Source organism: Ooceraea biroi, chromosome 3, assembly GCF_003672135.1.
Source record: "Ooceraea biroi isolate clonal line C1 chromosome 3, Obir_v5.4, whole genome shotgun sequence".
Classification (NCBI taxonomy): domain Eukaryota; kingdom Metazoa; phylum Arthropoda; class Insecta; order Hymenoptera; family Formicidae; genus Ooceraea; species Ooceraea biroi.
In genome coordinates this window covers 4,960,353-4,979,795 of record NC_039508.1, presented here as the reverse complement: position 1 = coordinate 4,979,795, position 19,443 = coordinate 4,960,353, and the positions used below count along the sequence as shown (strand labels likewise).

The window sequence follows — 19,443 nt, the reverse complement described above, 5'->3', positions numbered from 1 at the left end:
TGCTCTCTTTTTTCTTTTTCTGCATTTGCTCGTGCACATTCAGCGCATTACGCAACATTTGCGTACATCATTAGCTTGCATTGAACACACATGCATGCAGAGGACATAGAGAACGAATGGTCCAAGGAAGTTCCTGTGCACGAGTGAATGTATGCGTAGACGGTACATTGTAAATGGCTATTTACAATTACATATGCGTACATGCAGTTTTCTTCCTCGAGCAGGAGCAAAACATGGTCTCATTAGTATTGCGATGAATCTGCGAATAAGGCAACATTTGCACGTATGTATGCATATGTGATACACATACATATACGTGATTATTTGCATCGCATATATTATAAAATAATGATGTGATCTAGCGACGTGTATAGAAACACGGTAATGCCTTTTGATGAAACACAAGTTGTTCAAACAGCTTGGAAATGTGTATTGGTGTCGTCTATTCTTCCTTTACTGATAAACAATAGATCCTCATTTATGTATCGCGTGAAGAGGATTTGAGTTATGTCGCATATCAAACCGAAAATGCTAAATCGATTCGTATACAGATAATTATAGGTGTGCGTCGCGTTTTCGGTGATGTGCACTTTACCACGCGTGTACGTGTGTGCGTGAGCTCGAAAGTGTGCGCGCGAGTATCATTAGCCGACGTTAAGCGAATACACGCATATACATCCGCGTAAATTGCACTGTCGGGTATCAATTTTGGCGATGCATGCAAACGACGCGCGTGGTTAAATGCTCGCCAGGGGGGAAACACACACGTGATGATTCCCAAGCGCGATAGATTTCCGCATGACACCATTTTCCAAGCCCTTCGATGGAAAGAACGCCACACGTTAATGAACAACGATGGTTCCCGATCACATTGAGCAAGTATACTTGTAAAATTGTAATATCCGCGATCGCACGATCACGTACGAGAACGCCGTAAATGAAAAGATATCGAGTTGCTGATATAATCATTGTTGAGCAATCTTTAGCGTACGAGAACACGTCTTGAACAGGAACGATTATGAGAGTCGAGGTAACGAGAGGGTGGAGAATAATTGAAAGATAGAGAAATTATTTTCCTAAAGCGGTATTCTTCGATTTAATTGCCGCAGGTGGCGCGAAACGTCGCTCGGTTGGCTGAGGCAAGAAAAGTCCGAAAATGTTAATTCACTTCCGCAACGGTAACGTGTTTCGGCGTGGCAATTTGTCCCGCGCGTCCTGGAAAATGCAGGGGGCATAAACTTTGTAATTTAGTTACGTTTTCTCGTTCACGCGCTGCGCTCGCGTGGCGCATGCAAATGTTATTACTCGCGTCGATCCAACGTCGAGTATCAATTCTGGAGGTGCAAATGAGAGGAAGAGAGAGAGGATAAAGGGTTTTTCGAAGGGACCACTAGCCCCAAAATAACGAAATCGATTTTACGTTACGTTATGATACAATTAAATTTTTCGTTTTTGAAGCCTGAGCCTTTAATGGCAGAGCACGATGTCGACCATTCTGCGCCTTGGTTACATCCAGTATCGGGATTGTATTTTGCCTGCATCGGCTGGACACTTCGATGGTATCACGAATTTGGAAATATTGCTCGTGAGGTACTCGTCGAATCACTAAAGGTACAGGGAAATGTACTTAAATCATGGGATATTCAAGTTACGATGTCTGCAGCTCCTCCATTTCTCGATATGCGTATTTACACACCGAAACGTGCAATTCCGAAATTCCACTTTTGATACACTAATTGCAGTATATTTATATAAGCGATTTTGCATATTATTGATTGCATCTCAGACTTTTATCCGATTCCACTTATGTTATTTATCATATAGACACACGTTATACATCATTAGTAAATGCTGTTTCAAATTGTGCTATTATTTTTATTGCCCGTTTAGTCGCTGTTAAAAAGCGAATTAAGAGATACAACTAATGGATTGCAGTAGCGCGAATCTTACTTCTCTCTTTCTTTCTATGTCTCTCTCGTTCCTTCTCTGTCCCATTCTGTGGATGCAATTTTATTATCGACGATTGGAATGGAAATGAAAACAAAAGTGCCCCGGTTATGGGACAGAGTGCCCACGATATCCGCGAATGCGACACGTATGGTGTCGCTCGGGGTGAGAATCGATTAACCCATATGCACACCAGGAAAATATGCTTCGTGCTCGGAGATGCCGAATATTTGGTGTGAATCGCGCGTAGGTGTCGCAAATCGCTTTGTAACGTTGTTGCGCGCGGATTGTGCGCTTCGAATCACGCCGGCGTGATTGTTATAGGGAATGTGATTGATACCATGATATCGGATGTACTGCGCGATAAAGCGGTAAAGAGATCGGATGCCCACGCTCCCTCTTCCCCTGCCGCCCACTCAGCCGTTCGCAATAATAGTTTAAACTTGCGCCTTTGTCAATTTCGCATTAAGTTCGGTTAATCCGTTCGTTACGCTACCGTTCCGGGGGCGAGTGGATGGCAAAGCGGAAGGGAAGCGGAAGTGGATCAAAGAGAACTAGCCGGTAACGGAAATCAAAGCTCGCATGCGACGGACGCGGTGCAAGGTTCAATGGGATTACAGCGTGGACGCATTATAGCGGCTGAAACGCATAAGATGAAGTTACGCGCTCGTCGTTTTACAGACGCGCGTGCGAATCGCGCGATTTCGCACTTGGACTTTTGTTCTTCCTCAGCTCAGTTTATTCATTCGTCCGTTCGTTCGGTTGTTCGTTTGCGAGACGAGTTTGTACAAGATACTTTTCTTGTTGCGCGAGATGCGCGATCCAAAAGTGCCTCAATCGTAGTTGAATTAAACGTCATACGTCATTACATCGCGCGCTGGTACAAAAATGAATCGAGACATATCGAGTAAAAGTGAAAATAAATTGTATTTTACGCGTGTCTACCAGAACATCGGCGCTACTCTTGTCTCATGTATGACGTATTTAGTATAATCGGATCTTAATTGGAAATCGGGTACTGTGCCAGTACCCTGACAAGGCACTTCCTTCCGCTGGAACTCGCAGTAAGATTACTCGATATGCGCGAAACTCTCTCGCGTACACACGTAAGACGTTTGAGAAGAGCCAATCAATCGCGCCTCTATTCTCTCTCTCTCTCTTGCGAATTTCATTCGCATTTATCAGCTCTCTCCGAATAGTCAGAAATACTCGCGCTGGGAAATCACACTGCGTACTTGTGACACCGCAAATAGATGTTATCGTTAAATGCATTAGCAGAATTAATCATCTTAATAATTTGATTTCCTTGTTTTCAATGGACTGATGGAACGTTAATTTATTTTGCATAAAACTAAATGTGCGAGATAATATTTTCCCGTCATAATTGAATGCCCTTCTTCGTAATGCCCGGCAATCCTCGAGTTTCGCGCGCGCACATTCACTACCCTTAACAATTACGCGACAGAAAACCAAATTACATTCGAACGGCGTGAAAACGATACAATGGCTATTATTGCAAGGCCTACATCGAGGGCACATTTCCGCCGGCTATACATTACGATTTTATAACGGGGCGATCTGGCTTTGATTAATAATTGCGCGGTGCGATCGTAAAAGTCCACTAAAATGTGGCAACAGATTGCGTTGAATCGGCGGCTACCATATTGGGAAACGTGTGGTCGTTTCGTCGACTATCGCGTATGGCGTTGGTCACCTCCCCATTTCCCAACCTCCATCCATCCTGTGCCACCGATCCCCTCGCCACTCATTTCGCTCGTTAATCGCATGATCATCAATGTCGTTGACATTACCATCTATCTATTGCTGCTCCTCGTATGCTAACTATGAGGCCGGCATTGAGCCAATTATTAAACATTAGCGCATAATCAGTCATCCCCCTCTGACGCGACGTTGAAAATATCACAGACAAGATAATCTTCCAAAACTGTCTAATGTCGATGATGATTCCAGCGCATGAAAATTAATCAATTGATTTGTCGATAGAGCGGTAGGTCCATTTGCAGAAATTACGATTGTCGGGGTGGAATCGGAATTGAAAATTATTCATAACGAGTGGTGACGCGATAGTAACGAATAGTAAATGAAAGTTACGTTACCCTCTTTTCAGCGACAAGTGCCTGGAGAACGCGAATCGTTTTTGTTAATTTGTCAAGCACTACTCGTGTGATGTTCAAAGAGGTCCGCTCCGCAGACACGAGACCTCTTTCCATTTCTTGCGATAGACGTCGCGAAAATGAAAATATGTATTTTCCACTCTGTGGAAATGCACAGGCGACGGCGATACATGGTGGATGGTGTATATTGTCACGGACGCGCGCGCGAAACGTGAGTGACGCTCAAAATCACGCTCGTCGCCCGTTTATTCAGCCCGTCCGTCCGTTCGTTCGTTCGTTCGTTTCGAAACGCGACGTTCGACACCCTCGCCGTTTGACAGACGCCGACCATTACTTTTGATACGTCCTATACGCGCGCGTACACCATACGCCATCGCCACCAAACCACCCTCGTAACCCTCCTAGAAGGTTGCACCGTGTCATTTACTCCCGCTTTTACGAATCACTCGAGAAAAGTTTTCGCTTCCACCTCCCCTTCACTCATGCCACCCCTGTGCAACGTTCTTTAGCGACGTATATCGAATCACGTCGCCGTGTCACCGGTTCGGCATTTATTCGTCGAGCGCAACCGATCGAACGCATCAACAAGCCCGATAAAAGTTGGTCCACTCTTGATATTGATAAATTGCAACTATTTGTCAAGCGTAATGGCTTGCTTCCGAGGCATTACGCGGGCGTCTGCCCGATCTATTAAGCGGTATCCAGCGCGAGGAATCTCGTTGAACAATTTCGACGCGTTGGTATGTTTAAAAAAGAAATCACAAAGAGAGAGAGAGAGAGAGAGAGGGAGGGAGAGAGAGAGAGAGAAACAGAGGAAGTGAAGGAGATAATTCCGCGCAATGTAAATCTCTCGTGCGAGTCTCGCGCAAATTGCGAGCGGCGTGGCGCGCGATTCCTCTCTCGCGCGCATTTATAGAGCGCGATAGCGCTATTATTATACGAAGCTATAATCTCAAACGAATTCAGCTCGTTCCATTGTCGCGAAACGATATACGTGTAACAGTGCATCTCAATGGGGCAGCGGAATAAATCTTCAATGAATAATGGTCATTCATGCGCGGGAGTACTATTGAGAGGAATTTAATAACTCCGTCATTGAAACGCGATCAAGGAAAAGACATAACCCTCGTAGTTGCAGTAGAAAACGGAGGTAAAGGGTGTGCAAACTATTTTTTAATGTGCTCGGAGGTACTCTTGCACTCGTCGAAGCAGCGAGATGAAAATTTCGCAAGCCCTCGCGCTTCCCGCTTCCGGCGCTTTTGTCTTCGTTAGGGGGTGGATGGTGTCTTTGTATTCAGCTCTATGCAGTTCCACGTTAATCGTCGCACACTAACGTCGCGAGATTAGTAATAATACACGAGATAACGCAATTAAGGGAGGAACTTGATCATTCATGCGGTACGTCCGTGTGTTTTCAGAATAAAGGAACCCAACGAGAACTCTTGGTAATTTTTTTCGCAAAGCGCCCTATGCTCCTTCCATCCTCTTCCTCTCTCTTTCTCTCTTTTTTTTTTCTTCGATGAGCACTTTCGCATGTACATACTCAGAAATACCCAGATGGCAAAAACGAGATTTCGCATCGAGCGCGTCAATCGCGATTCTTTCTCCAGCGACTACGACGTCTTTCATTTATCGTCACTGGAGCATGATGGGACTGACAATTCCGCGGAGAATCATCGGCGCTGCTTATGCCAATGTTTTCATCCGCTTCATTACAGCAGTTGCAGAGTTGCAGCAGCTCTCACTTGTTAGCCCTCTCGTGACACTTCCGCCCTCCCGGTTGTAAGCACGACGACGTAATAGTTCGTTTTCACTCGCTCGCACCCTCTCCACTCTGGGAACTCGGCGATCTCTCGCACAAATTGCGCGGATATCCATGTGAAAAGCCGACTCCGCTTGCGAGTGCGCGCGCGTTTGTTCCGCGTCGACTTGTCTGTATGGAAACCGCGCGGGATGCGATACACGCTCGAACTCGCACGCGTGTATCGTGTTGCGTATCATGCATCGTAATTTCAGGGGTAACATCGAGGACAAAAGAGCGAGGGACGAAGCTCATTAAACGGAGGGAATAATAATGTAATCTTGCCTCGATTAAATACGACAACGCTTGACTCGTCTCAGAAGAGAGGGATAAGTGAGGATGAGGGAGCAGGTGACATTCTCGTCCGGCCACGAAATGGGGATAATAACGTGCGGCTGTAATAAAAAGCAAATTGTCCGAGTTTCGCGTGTGAAACGCGCGCGCGGACAATAATTCGGCGCGGCCAGGTTATTACGTTCATCCGACAATCGCGAGAAAAATAATGGAAAAATGTTGGTTGACAAACAAATCGCGCGTGGATTTCACGTCCAATTAAACGATCGACATAGCTGGGCAAGTTAACCGCGCGCGGCAATGTTCTACAAACTTTATAAGGTAAACTTCACTAATTGCGTAACGCATGGATTGCACAGCATAAACGAGATGGTTTTTCCAGCGCGAATATCACCGTATCTATATCTATATTTTATACACACACACACACACACACACACACACACACACACACACACATATATATGCATACATAGACGTGATTGATAAAAGAACGTATAACCGATGGAGCAACGAGAATTCTCGCCACGAGAGTTACATACTAGTTTAAATTCCAACATTTGCAAATCCGCGCGCGGGATTCTCGGGGTTTAAAGTTGCTACTGGGCGTACAATGGTTTTCATTAAACTGCCGAAGTCCCACGCAACTCCCGCCGTACCATCCGTGTCGGGGCCGTTAATAAAACAGCGACGAATCATCGTCGTTCCTGTTCATCCTGACCCGTGAGATGAAACCGAAGAATTAGCTGCCGATCTGAATTCGCGAATCGCGCGATCCTGGAAAAGTCCGCGCGCCCCAGAATAGAGTCACACGTAGCTTTCTCGCAACTTTTGCACACCTGTACAAACTTTATTAGCCTGAAGATCGATACCAGCCTAGAAGCAAGTTCGTAGGTGGGTTTGCGGCATCCCGTGACGCGATCCCAGGACGCCGATTCGTCTCGCAGGAAGCGCCGAAGGCTGGCGAACGCGTCGTCGCTCGGTTGCTACCTGCCGCCCGGCGTAGATTTTCATCTCCGTAGGCGGAGGCGTGTCGCCCCTGTATTTCGAATAAATATCACGCATCGGTCTCAATTTCATGAAAGTTCCGCTGATCTTTCCATGTGCTGCTTATCCACGCGTCATTTGCGTCATCATACTGTAGTTCATGAGTATGCTCGACGAATTCGAAATTATTCGCGTTCATTCACTAATTTGCATCGGTCTGGAAAAATTAGGAGGGGAACGCAAGAGAATGCGGAGAGAAAGCATCGATGGAAAAAAGCATCGTTCCCGTGACAAAGTTCCCCACAACTTTGACGTATATCCTGCGGAGCTATCTGCTCACGCGACCTCGCGCGACACTGAGAAACGGTATTTTTCAAAGGATGATGAATATACAAGATCATCCCGGTTGCCAGAAGCGACCAGCGTGCATACAGAGATAGTTCACGTAGTGTCCTCGTTCGGTGACGTCTCATCAGCCGGCGTCGCGTCGCAGCCACCCGACCTAGCCCTCCCTAGGCGTCATTTATTATTTGACATGAAAGGACGAGCCGTTGAGGCGCATTGAAATTTTTCGCGAGTCATTAGGAAGAGAAAGAGTACGGCGATTTCAGTGCCGAGTGCGGCGGAGGACGCGTCGCGCCTGAATACGCGATCTCCACTTCAAGGCCCGTCGCGGCCATTAAAAGAGTCATTTTCGTTTTTCTATTGGCTTCCGCCGGATTCGGAGTCGTGGAAAGAAAAGGGCATTGAAGGCCCAATGATGTCAAGGACGACAAGTCCCGGGTTTTTACTTGAGCACAGATAAACGGATGGATAACTTACCGCGCACTTGGTGGAGGTGTATTTCACTCGTGGTGAAAACCTGCAACAAAATAATAATCATTAGAACTGCAAAGTGGCAAAACGTTTTATCGTAAGGATTTTGTCATAAAAAGTGCACAAGTTATATTAAATTAAATTAAGCTAAATTAATAAACGCACGAACACGAAGGAAATTAAAATAAAAAAAGGGAGATGAATGTTCAGCTGACGCGGACCATTTGTCAAACTTGTGCGGAAGATGTAAGAGTACCAAACTAGTCCTGAGACTCTGACATAAAAGCAGTATTTGTTTCAAGATTGATCTTCGTAGTGAGGGTGATAATCCCTCGTTCTTCTTTTCTCATGAAAATCAATAATGGACGAAGGCAGACCGAAAAGCAGAAAGGGAGGAAGGGAGTGATCGCCGTCGAGGCAACCACCTGCCGGCCTTTCCGTCGGTCTTCAGGATTTCAGTCCAGTAATTGTCGCGGCAATTACCACGAATTACGGCGATAATTACCGTCATTATGCGGTGCAGTAATTTTGGTAATTACTACAGTGAATCGCAAACTCTCCGATTGCAACTCCGTCGCCCTCGTCTCGCGGTCAGTGCCGAATAACTTTTATATAAGTTGTCCTCGTCCAGTGACAACGTCGCGAGGAATCGAATTCCCGTTCCGTTGGTGAAACGTGAAGCCGACGGTAATCCGTTCGCGTTCAGATCCGAAATTCTGGTTTGCAACGCGATGCTAAATTGCGAAATGTAAGAGTGTAATTCGGTGTAACGCGCCGCGCTCAAACACGCGCGCGCACTTTAGCACCGACTCGGAATCGTTGTGGAGATCTGTCGAGATTAAGGGTAGCGATAAGTTACCTCGCGGAATAAAAGGAAAGCGCTAATTAAGCAGTGGACGACCCGATGGCGTATTTTTCTTTTACACGTTATTCGCGCGTGAAGGGCCAATTTTGCCAGATAACTGGCGCACGCTGCTACGAAATTAATTCAGGAAAACGAGATCTTCCGAAGTTATTAATCGCTCTGTGTACCTTCAAAATTAGTGGAAATTTGCTTTAATAATGAAATAGTGGTACTCGTTTCGAGTTGTTAATGAAACGAAAATAGGCACGAGTGCGCGAATACAACGAAAAATCTCGAAACATTATCCTCGCAATTTGATTCATCATTGTAGCGGCGTTAAATTATCATCGTTTCGTAGATCGGTAATGATACTTAATTGATCAACAGCGACGAGAGAATCGGGAGAGAACCAACAAGAGCGGAGCTCAAAAAGGATCGAAAGTTCCGGCGTGATTCGTGCGTATTCCGATTCATCGGCGGTGGATTTAAAGGGCTGAATGTTGCTAACGACGACCAAATGTGAGTTACGACTTCTTGCTACGTGCGGTATACGCGACCGAAACGATCACTTTGCTTGCTCGTTCTAGGCTCCGTTTCGATATTCGAGACACGAAGTTATTTAATGGGCTGCTAGAGCGATGGCTGCAGCTGCAGGGGATATTACGGCAGTTGCGATAGTAACTATATACCACGGCAATTCGATCCAACTTCGCGCTTTGTCGGCTTCGGTCATCTCTTCAGCTGCGGCAGACTCAACAAAACCAACGGTACCATCCCCTTCTCGCATCCTCCACTTCTCGCGCAACTCCGCTCGCAATCCGCTCGAAAAAATATAACGAGCATGTTAATCGATACGACGGTAAGTATCCGATGGACCCACTCTGACACGATCGCAATCCGGTGATGGTGTTTTTCATATCCCGCGAACGCGAACGCACGTCCACATCAATGTGAGCATCTGGACTGAAACTAGCTCACGCGGAACACAATAAGCAACATTTCTGGCGTTGCCGTTGATCGGAACGTCATTGTCGAATTCGGTGTGACGAACGCTTAACTGGAATGTTTGCCCGGACGCAGTCGAGCGACCGGTGCAACCGATGCAGCCGGAGCGTTTGAAATGATTACCGGTGCGTTGCGCTGCGTTGCGTCGCGTCGCGTCGCGTCGCCGCGCTGAATGGCACGAATTGTTAGCGGCTGTTTGCGAATTTATGAACCACTCTGCCAACGACAATTTGCACGCACCGGGGAGCCCCGTGCAGTCTCGCACCTTCGCTCGCAGCGAATATTAATATTCGAAAAATTGTATCGGCGATGCGAGCGAAATAATTAACAGTGAAAAATAATACGGCGCTTATTAGAAGATGATTCTTTTAATTAGAGTAATTACAATATTTCGTGTAAAGAAACGGTATGGTACATTTCACCAAAATATAATCCGAGGATCGATACAGCGCGAGCTGTCGGACGTAGTTACGCCTCTCGTAGTTACGAGCCGAAACGACTCGCTTGACGTTTCGATCCTCGTCGAAATTTTCACTCCCATCGCGAGCAGCTAGTAACCCTAGTTAAAAACCAATTCCCCCGGCGACACGCGCCAAGGATCGAAAGAAGTATTCAAATTACGACTTCTCGAAGTTGCTCGCGCGTAGGGAGTTAACCGGGCGATATTTTTACTCTCGACACGTCCCGTTCATCCTCCCATCGTTTCCTTACTTAAGGGGGATGACGGAAAGAGGGATCATATCCAGCGACTCGCATGAGCGGACTGGCAAAAGGCCGTTCGTGGAAATACCGAAAGTTATGAAAGTTTTATGACAGGCTACGAGAAAACGCCGGAAGATGCCGGAACACAGCGAGCGGGGGTGGAGAGGGTTGAAGAAGGGAGAAGAGAGATTCATCCCCTCAAACGACAGACAAGGGTCAGTCATCCTGCGAACGTTGATGTAACTTTTTCTTCCTTTATTTATTCAGCACGCGCGAAATGCACTCCGGTCATCTCAACAGTTGAATCTGACGGTCGGCCGCAGTTAGAAATTTAGGAAATGGCCGAAAGTGCAATCGCGTGACCGGAATCCGCAAATAGCGATGATGACCGCAGTGGATGAAACATGTATGACAATAGTCGCGCGTGAAAACTGCACATATGCATCGCCGGGAGTTGGTATCGACGTTACCTCGAGCAGGGATTACGCGGGATCCTCCGAGATCGCAATTTGTTGTCGCGTTTCGCGAAACGGATCTCCTGCGAGGGTGATCGTGGGTTGGTCGGTGAGACGTATGAGCAGGCGAATAAGGCGGGCGCGCGGGCGATAAATCAGAACTCGCACGATAATGAAATTCAATGCCCCGGGACCGAGTGTGTCAAGCGAGTTTTATCAAAAGCGCCTATTTATCTTTCTTACAAAACAGTTTGAGAACAGTTCGCTCATAAACGGCATCGGACGAAGAGATCCTCGTCCTCGAGTCGTTCGACTGCCGTCACCCCCGCCGTGGGACGAAATTGGGACACCCGAGATTGATGGTTTTTCTTTCATCCTTGAGGTTCTCGAAAAATAGCGGCGACATTCATAAATTTCGTAAACAGCCTCTCAGGTGAAGACACGTCCCGGGTCGCACGGGAATTTCGCGGGTTGCTATAATCGGAATAATCGATCGGTCCTCAACTTCGGCTCAGAACTTTGACGATTTCTACTTGAAACTCTGCGACGAAGCTATTCTCATGTAATAAAATATTATAATATACAGGGTGAGCCATTTTAAGTAACGCATTGATTTTTCTCGAAAACCAAATCTTGTATCGAACAATGTTTCAGACAAAAGTCGTTTGGTTCGAAGGGGACAAGATGATAGCATTATCAATTTAATTGTAGATGGCGCCACTTTAGAGATTTCATCATGGTGGCCATTTTTTAAAATGGAAGTTGATTTTTCTCCCTAAGTGAAAGTTGTAGCTGATAATGAGACGAATACAACGGTTTTTTGTTTTTTGCAATTGGACCATTTTTCAGTGAGTTACAGCGTTCCAAAGTATACTGTTTTATAATTTAAGTATACACATAAACCAAATCTTGTATCGAAAACTGTTTCTTACAAAAGTTTTATGACTTCAAGGGGGACATAAGATGCTGCCACTGATTTGACCTTGGGTGCACCTGTCAAGGTTATGTGAAAGTTAACGTTTTTTTTAATGGATCTCTTTATTTCTCATTATACAGTCTTGTAGCTTACCTCGAGAGCTGTATATGTAACAGTGTACATACGCGCTGAAATGCAATGGAACTGAAAACTTGAACAATAAAAACACACATAAACATTTTTGTATTTTATTAAATTATGTATATTATTCCTGTGTATGCTTTTTCCTGCTCCTAATTTTTTTTGCTTAGAGTGATATTTATTTCAGCGAGCCACTTTGAATTATGCGCGAGTACTCGCAACCGATGGAAAGCTGAATCGATGTAAGTAAAGCGCATTTGATACAGCAAGCCGGCGAACCGGAAAACTCTCGAGTGCATCATTCAAGTGATAAAGGGAAACGTTAAAGCTCAAGTGCTGCGTAAAAGCGATTCGATTTGCACAACCGAACCTCGAGTCTGTCCTTTCATCAGTGTTCCTTGAACCCATCGTCGTTGTCGTTTCTCCGTCTCTCGCCTCTGTAACTTGCCATCAACGGCCTTTCTCACCGTTGTTCTCCATTTTTGCTGGGACGCGATGTGGGCTAACGTATTCGGAGTTTCCAAACAATGAATGAAAAATAGCGATGAGCGACCAATAATAGTCCTGATATCTCGGGAGCAACCGTACGAGTCGCGGCTATTTCAGTATACGCTTGTCGAACAGGAAGTGCACCCGAATACACACACGCATATACGCACATACGCATGCACGTCACACACATCACGTAGTCACAAACGCGTAGCGTTCTCCAAAAGATAAATGCGATTAAAGCGCGCGGTCAAAGCACGCTAGCTAAAAACAGACCCGGTTGCGTTATAAATAGATATTAGATAAAAGCGGAGGAAGAGAAGGAGGTTGGAGGGAAACTGATCCTCCCCTCTATCGGTCGGTACCATCGTCCCCATTTGTCTGTTGCAAATTTCAACGGAGGCTCCGTTGGCCCGTACAAAAGGTCGCGATGACAACCGATTTGACTTGCCCGTTCGACTATCACCCTTCCTCCTCCGCAATCTCCCTTTCCTACACGGATTAGTCTTCAAAGGGTTGCAAATGTACAAATTAGCGGGGGCGAATCAGCCGCGCAGGTGTCCGCCGGAGTGTTTGGCGTTGTCGGAATGCCGGACGACGCTCGACGGCGAGGTACCCTTTCATTCCAGCGCAACCCCCGTCCTCACTAGAACAGGGTTCGGTACTACGTATGCATCGTATTTAATCCACGTTTTACGCCTCGACGAGCCGTAGCGTGATTCAATTACGTCGCCGGGGTTGGAGGGTTGCAGAGGGAGTTCTGCTGTCGGGTCCTGTACACACCGAGGACGACGTCGACCCCTGTCCCCCTTCCTCCTTCCCGGTCTTGTCTACCATTTCCCTCGTACCGCATCCACGGACTTCGGGAACGAGGGAATGTTTCCGCGTACGTTTGCAAGTAAATTAAGGTACGTTTGCACTATGTCGCGCTGTTAACGATAACGATAATGAAAAACCGTGCGACTCAGTAGTCAACGCGCAAGAGTTTATTTTATTTAATTAAAATTGACATTTCGTCAGAGAATCGCGGCTGTATCCGATTATGATCGACGTGCGAATTATGACCGCGAAATCTTCTCTATCAAGATTAAAAAGTAAAAGAAAAGTTATAAAAACTTAATTACACACCCTAATGACATTTACTGTATAATTTTTAATCTTGTACGATTAATCTTACCGCGAGAGAAACACTCCCTATAGAAATCATCTTTGTCACTCAAGTTTAATTTTCGACGTGACATGCACATTGTCCCTATCACATGCATCTTCCGATGTTTCGCAAACAGAAAAATAAACTTTCATCTTCTCGAGGCAGGTAAAAGGCGTGCTCGTATTGCATGATGCAGCGTGAGATGCACGCGTGAAAATATACCATCCTGTGTAGCAGACAAGCCGGTGCACGCCGGTGGATTTCCGACAGGAAGAAGGTAGCAGCAGCCGCTCGAATGCGCGTACCAACCCCCGTTGAAAATTTGACAACAACGTCGGGAGCGGAAATTAATCTCTGCAAAGGTGCACGTTAATGCCAGTTGTACCGGGATTATTATCGCGGAATACGCCGTGACTTCCCCTTCCTCCCCAGCTTAGAACAAGATGCATGCTGGCGGACTCACCTTTGCACGTATGAGCATGTAATTGTCCCAAGGGGTGTGAGGGAGCGACAATGCGCTAGACGAAAATTGAGCAACTGTGGCATCTAATGCGGCCGTTATTCAGCGTTTGCATAATCGGACGTAAACACGGTGGACCCGTGATACTTCCGCAAGCAAGCTGGCTGATAACGTGAGCTTTTACACTTACAGTAACTCGCGGATGTGAACAAACGAGGGTCGCGCGCGAGAGAATGAGATTTGTAAAATTATTGTATATTATTTTATTAAAGCACGTGGAGAAAAGAACGATCCGCAGCTCGATTTGCTTTCGAGTACGCGCTTTCGATACATTGAATCGCTTGTTAAATTTTTTAATTGCGCGTGTAATATATTTACGAGCTATTCATTAATTATATTAATGGGTGAACACAATGGTAGGGGGTGGAACAATTCACAGAGATAAAGAAGCTTTCGATATAATGTATAATACACACGCGATACACGGGAGCGACGTGGTATCGTTAATTTATGAAATTGCAGCGCTTTATTGACACGTTCATTATAATAACGAATATTGATGTGTAAATCACCGAAAGAACCGCGGCGACACTTCATTACCCGCGGGCGCAACGGGCAAATGCATAAATGTGCCCGGTGTGAATTATCGATATCGCATAATCTAACAACGATAAAGTCGATACGCGTATGTATGCATCGTTGTATGCGCATCAACCGCGTTATTAATTTCGCGCTATGAGAGGGCAAATACAGAGCGACCATTACATCGACCATATTTATGGGCTACCTAAGGCAATGTTCCCTAACGTGCATGTTGCCGAAATTCGAGATCCTGAGGAACTTCCCAAGGGATGCAAGCTGTCTCTCTCGCTCTCTCGCTCTCTCATTCTTTCTCTATTTGCCAAAGCAATCAAAACATTGAGAGATTGCCGCTGTGCAAATAAGCGAATATTCGTCTCCACTTCTGATTCAACATTCATCGCGATTCAATTTTATCTCCTCGAGAAGAATTGAGGGGTTAATAATTCAAGATGATAATATTCCATACGTGACATTCAGAGAGGCGAACTTTTTCCATTTTAGAATAACGAACGCGTTACGAACGGAAAGTCGACAAATCCTTCCACCACGCAAGCATGGATTAACGTTGCGCACACACACGGTGCAGCGTTAATAAAATACATTTACAATATTTACTCATGAGGAGGAAACTGTGCCGTGCGTGAACGGATTTTGGGACCATTCCCCGGATTTCACGCCCCCGGCAATCGCATTCCCTATCTGTGTTATCAATCCGCGGTAACGAGACTGGCAAATGTGCAGACTAATAAATTCAGCGTGTTTGCGGAGCATCTAAGTGTAAATGCAGGTACGTTTCTCTGGTGATGCGCGCGCGCGCATCTGCCGGTGCACTTTGACACCCTCTCGTGTACCCACGCAAATGGAAACCGCGTACCCCTCACCGGCGCCTCTCGACGGCGTCGACGGCGCAGCGGGTAACGATTTTACGCTCCCCCGCGTGTGGCTTTCGTATTTTTTTATCTGCACCCACACCTACCCCGTATACGCCCTCCACCGTTCGTCAAGAATGCGACGGCGCCGCAGCTATTCCAACGGGAGGATGCAGACCGCACAACTGCTTGCATTCCTGGAGTACCGAATTTACCTCGCTCGCGGAGAACGCTCGGCCTCGCGCCACCATCAGGCGAGCAGTTCGAATGGACAGTTTAACCCCGTGGGCTGTCCGGTCTTCGAATCGCATCGAAAAATTGGGGGAAACATGCGATTGTACATCGCGCTTCTATCACGGATTCTCTTCTCGTTATGTCATTTTCATTTTATTTATTTCATCTGAATTTGTCTTATTCATTATCTTCGTGAAAATATTCGACGTGCGGACACTTGTACTTAATGAATGGCGTTCTTTATTCTGTGGTGATTATCAGGATTGTTTGGCACGAGTTTCGAAGCTTCGCGAATTATGATTGTTCTAGTCTGCCGATGCGCTTCATTATGCCACGTGTACCTGGTCTAAGAATAATTTATTTATACATTATATGGCAGCGAAATGGGCGCGCGTGTATCGAGATTAATATTAATTGACGCCGCGGGAACACGGGAGCGAGTACTCGGACGGTTATCCCGTCTCGTGCAGCCTCCAGCAGCGGAGTATTTCGCGACGCGCGGTCTCGCGAGATAAACGAGCGGCCGTTATTTCCCTCGCGCGCGTACGAGTACACGAGCGATTTTAACTTTTGCTGTCCAATATCACAGCGGCGGAAAATCCGGGCTGGCCGCGGCCCGCTGCCTCCCCCCCCCCCTTACTGCTCTGCGAGCTACTGGAAAATATAAAAACGTCCGTCCACCCACCCGCACGGGGCACGAAGTCGGCCGAGACGGAGACAGGTCGCGAGAGCGAGAGGGAAATACACCCAGCGGGGTAGAAAAGTCGCGAGGGTGAATTCCTTCGTGCCTCGAAGGGGAACAGGGTGCAGGAGATGGACGGGAAGGGGCGGCGGACGGTATGGAATTACGAAGTTTAAGATAAAATGGATTCGCGGAATCTGAAATAGAAAATTCCCTAGCTAATACCACGGCGGGATTCTCATTCTCCTCGCATAACCTTCGTCATCGGGGAACGCCGCTTTCTTCGTATTCCAGTCGCGGAGGGGCCATCTCTATCCTCTCTGCCTCCCCCAGCGTTAGGCAGCGGCGGAAATAAGAGAAGATAACCGAACGTGAATGAAATCGGTCGCGTGCCTTTCATTTCCGTCTCTCTCTCTCTCTCTCTCTCTCTCTCTCTCTCTCTCTCTCTCTGCCGTTTGAGTTTTTGCTCTCGAGATAATGATACGCGAATGATAGCTCCGGTCTGCGTATGCTTCTGAAAGCATGCTTATTCCGATAATAACGGTTGAGATAATTTGTTCGGATAACTTAAATGCTCTTGAGAGTTGCAACTGCAAACGGTAAATTATAAATTTAAGCGATGGTGCACCACCTACACTATCGAGTTGGGCAAGTATCGATTTGCGTGCTTGGTGAAACTCATCGTTTGTATAAGAAAATTGTGTCAAAAATTGGTTGCTTATGTTTATTGCAACGCGACTATGGACTAAAGACTAAAGAAGTCTGATAGATTTAAGCAAGTCTAACAGATTAGTAAAATCTGTAATCACAGACGAAATAATCAAAGGGGAACAATCATGAAACGTGTATTGTTGTGCAAACTAGTTATATCCGTAACAGGATTATCTTACAGAAAAAGCGAGGAGAGATAAACAGACAACTTCCGTGGCCGTCAAATGGTTCGTGACGATGTTACTTACCAATCTCCGAACAGGTGCGCCGTGAAAAGGAAAATAGAAACAGCCAATACCGAATGAAACACTGAGTGTTTCCAATTTCCTATTCTCTTACGTCCATCTCACTTCCGGGCGGGCTGCAGAACAGAGAACAGAGGGAATGCGATCCCTTGGTCCTTTCTTCTGTCCGAGCAAACAAACGCGAGCTATCCTTTGTTACCTTTATCTCGCGTATAATATTAATTTTACGTTGTCCCGAATTGACGACACTATCCGCATCGCGTTCAATAGTTATTATAGATTGTCTGCAAATTTTTTAGAATTCGTCTGACAAGAGCATTATCGATCGCCGCCTCAAGAAGCACGCAGGCAAGAAAACGAATTTCTTGAAAGAGAATGATCTCGCTCTTGCATGAAGGGATAAGAGGATTGTCCAGAAGCAGAGAGACATATCGCGTAAATCCGCTGTTCGTATAAATTAATAGCAAACTTGCGCTGGATTCGCTGTGTCACAGTAGACCGAGTTCGTGGTCTACGCTGAAGATCAGAGAACACGGCGGGAACAGGGCGGAACGTTAGGTGAATTATACCGAAACATCCATTCTGGCCGCTAACACATCCGCCCTTTCCGGTCCGGACGTGCACACACCCTCTCTTAACTGCTGCACTCCGCTCTGGTTCCTCTCCGCTAATCGGATTTTTGCACTCCGCATCAGAGGAAAATTCCGATGAGATCTCCTTTCGTAGATAATGTAGCGACGCTCGTAGTAGCCAAAAGAGTACAAGCCCGAATGCGTATAAAACTAAAGCGGAAGGGATATTCAGCGCAGATATCAATTTCATTTCCGGTCAAATATACCCGAAATAATCGATTCTTCGTGCAATCCGATGCAAGCAGCGCTCATCGTGAGAACTGAAAAGATTGAGTCGCCTCGAGAGCGCAACAATAAATTAGCTATCTTTGTCGTATTGTGAGATAATTTTGCCAATCTTGTATAATCATATTTCACATGCGTCTCTATTCTTTTGTTATTACGTATATCTTTTTTTTGTTGTTGCTGATAACGTAAATGGTCACCGCAGTTCTCGAATTAGCCATTCTCATCAAGACAATTCGATGACGATCCGCCACCTAATTCAATCGGTCTAATTTTCCGGCAAGTCACTCCCTTACGTTCTTGCCAAGTTCCTGGTTTTCTTCGTTTTTCGCTCTTCGACGGTCCCGAGCCGTCGATGTCTAATTTAATCGCGGCAATTAAGGCTGGCACCGACGAGGAAAGTACCGTAACGATTCAGAGGAAATTGAGAAATTAATATTTCTAAGATGCGGAGGTTACGACGAGCGCGGCGAAAGAGGGTAGAGGGTTGTAGGAGAATAATTAACAGCCGTTCTATAAAATCCAATCGAAGCTTTCCGGGAGGTGGAGGAACGTGGTGGAAGGAGCGGCGAGGTCGGGGGAGAAGATGAGGAAAGGGTTACATCAACGACTGGTTCAATGAGCGAAGAAGAGACCAGAGGTACGTCCGGAAGTATATTAATGAATTCATTTGCGTCCCTGACTTTCTCTCTCTTTCTCTCTTACGGACAAGAATCCTTTGAGGCAACGGTGAAACACAGATTCCGCAAAAGGGATCGCAGCCCAAATTTGCTGCACGAGATGATGTATACACGACTACACGTAAATGATGTTACGCGTATAATAAATTTTCAAAATAATATCTTACTGAAAAAATAACGCTCGTCTGGAAACTCAACAGCAATTTTAATTGATGCTCTTATCAAATTGCACACATAATGGCGCTTCTTTGCGTGTACTGTTGCAATCATCTTATATGAAACTCATGTCCGGTACTCGTCTCGTACATGTTCTCGTACATGCAAGGCAAAGTCATTGAAAGTACGTGCAATGGACCATTTTGAGGCGACATTTTTGAGACATAACGACGACCGCGCTATCGACTTTTTCCACCTTTCATTTCCATATCTCCACTTCAGATG

At 46.1% G+C, this 19,443-nt stretch overlaps 1 protein-coding gene across 1 annotated transcript in view; it reads right to left on the bottom strand.

Moving 5' to 3' along the window:
• The window catches only part of LOC105288120 (protein turtle), a 227,363-nt gene that overhangs the window by 128,644 nt on the left and 79,276 nt on the right, over window positions 1-19,443 (bottom strand). Inside the window, exon 3 of the mRNA XM_026968303.1 lies at window positions 7,987-8,026. The gene's annotated coding sequence lies outside the window, so the exon portion shown is untranslated. The remainder of the gene's footprint in view (window positions 1-7,986; window positions 8,027-19,443) is intronic.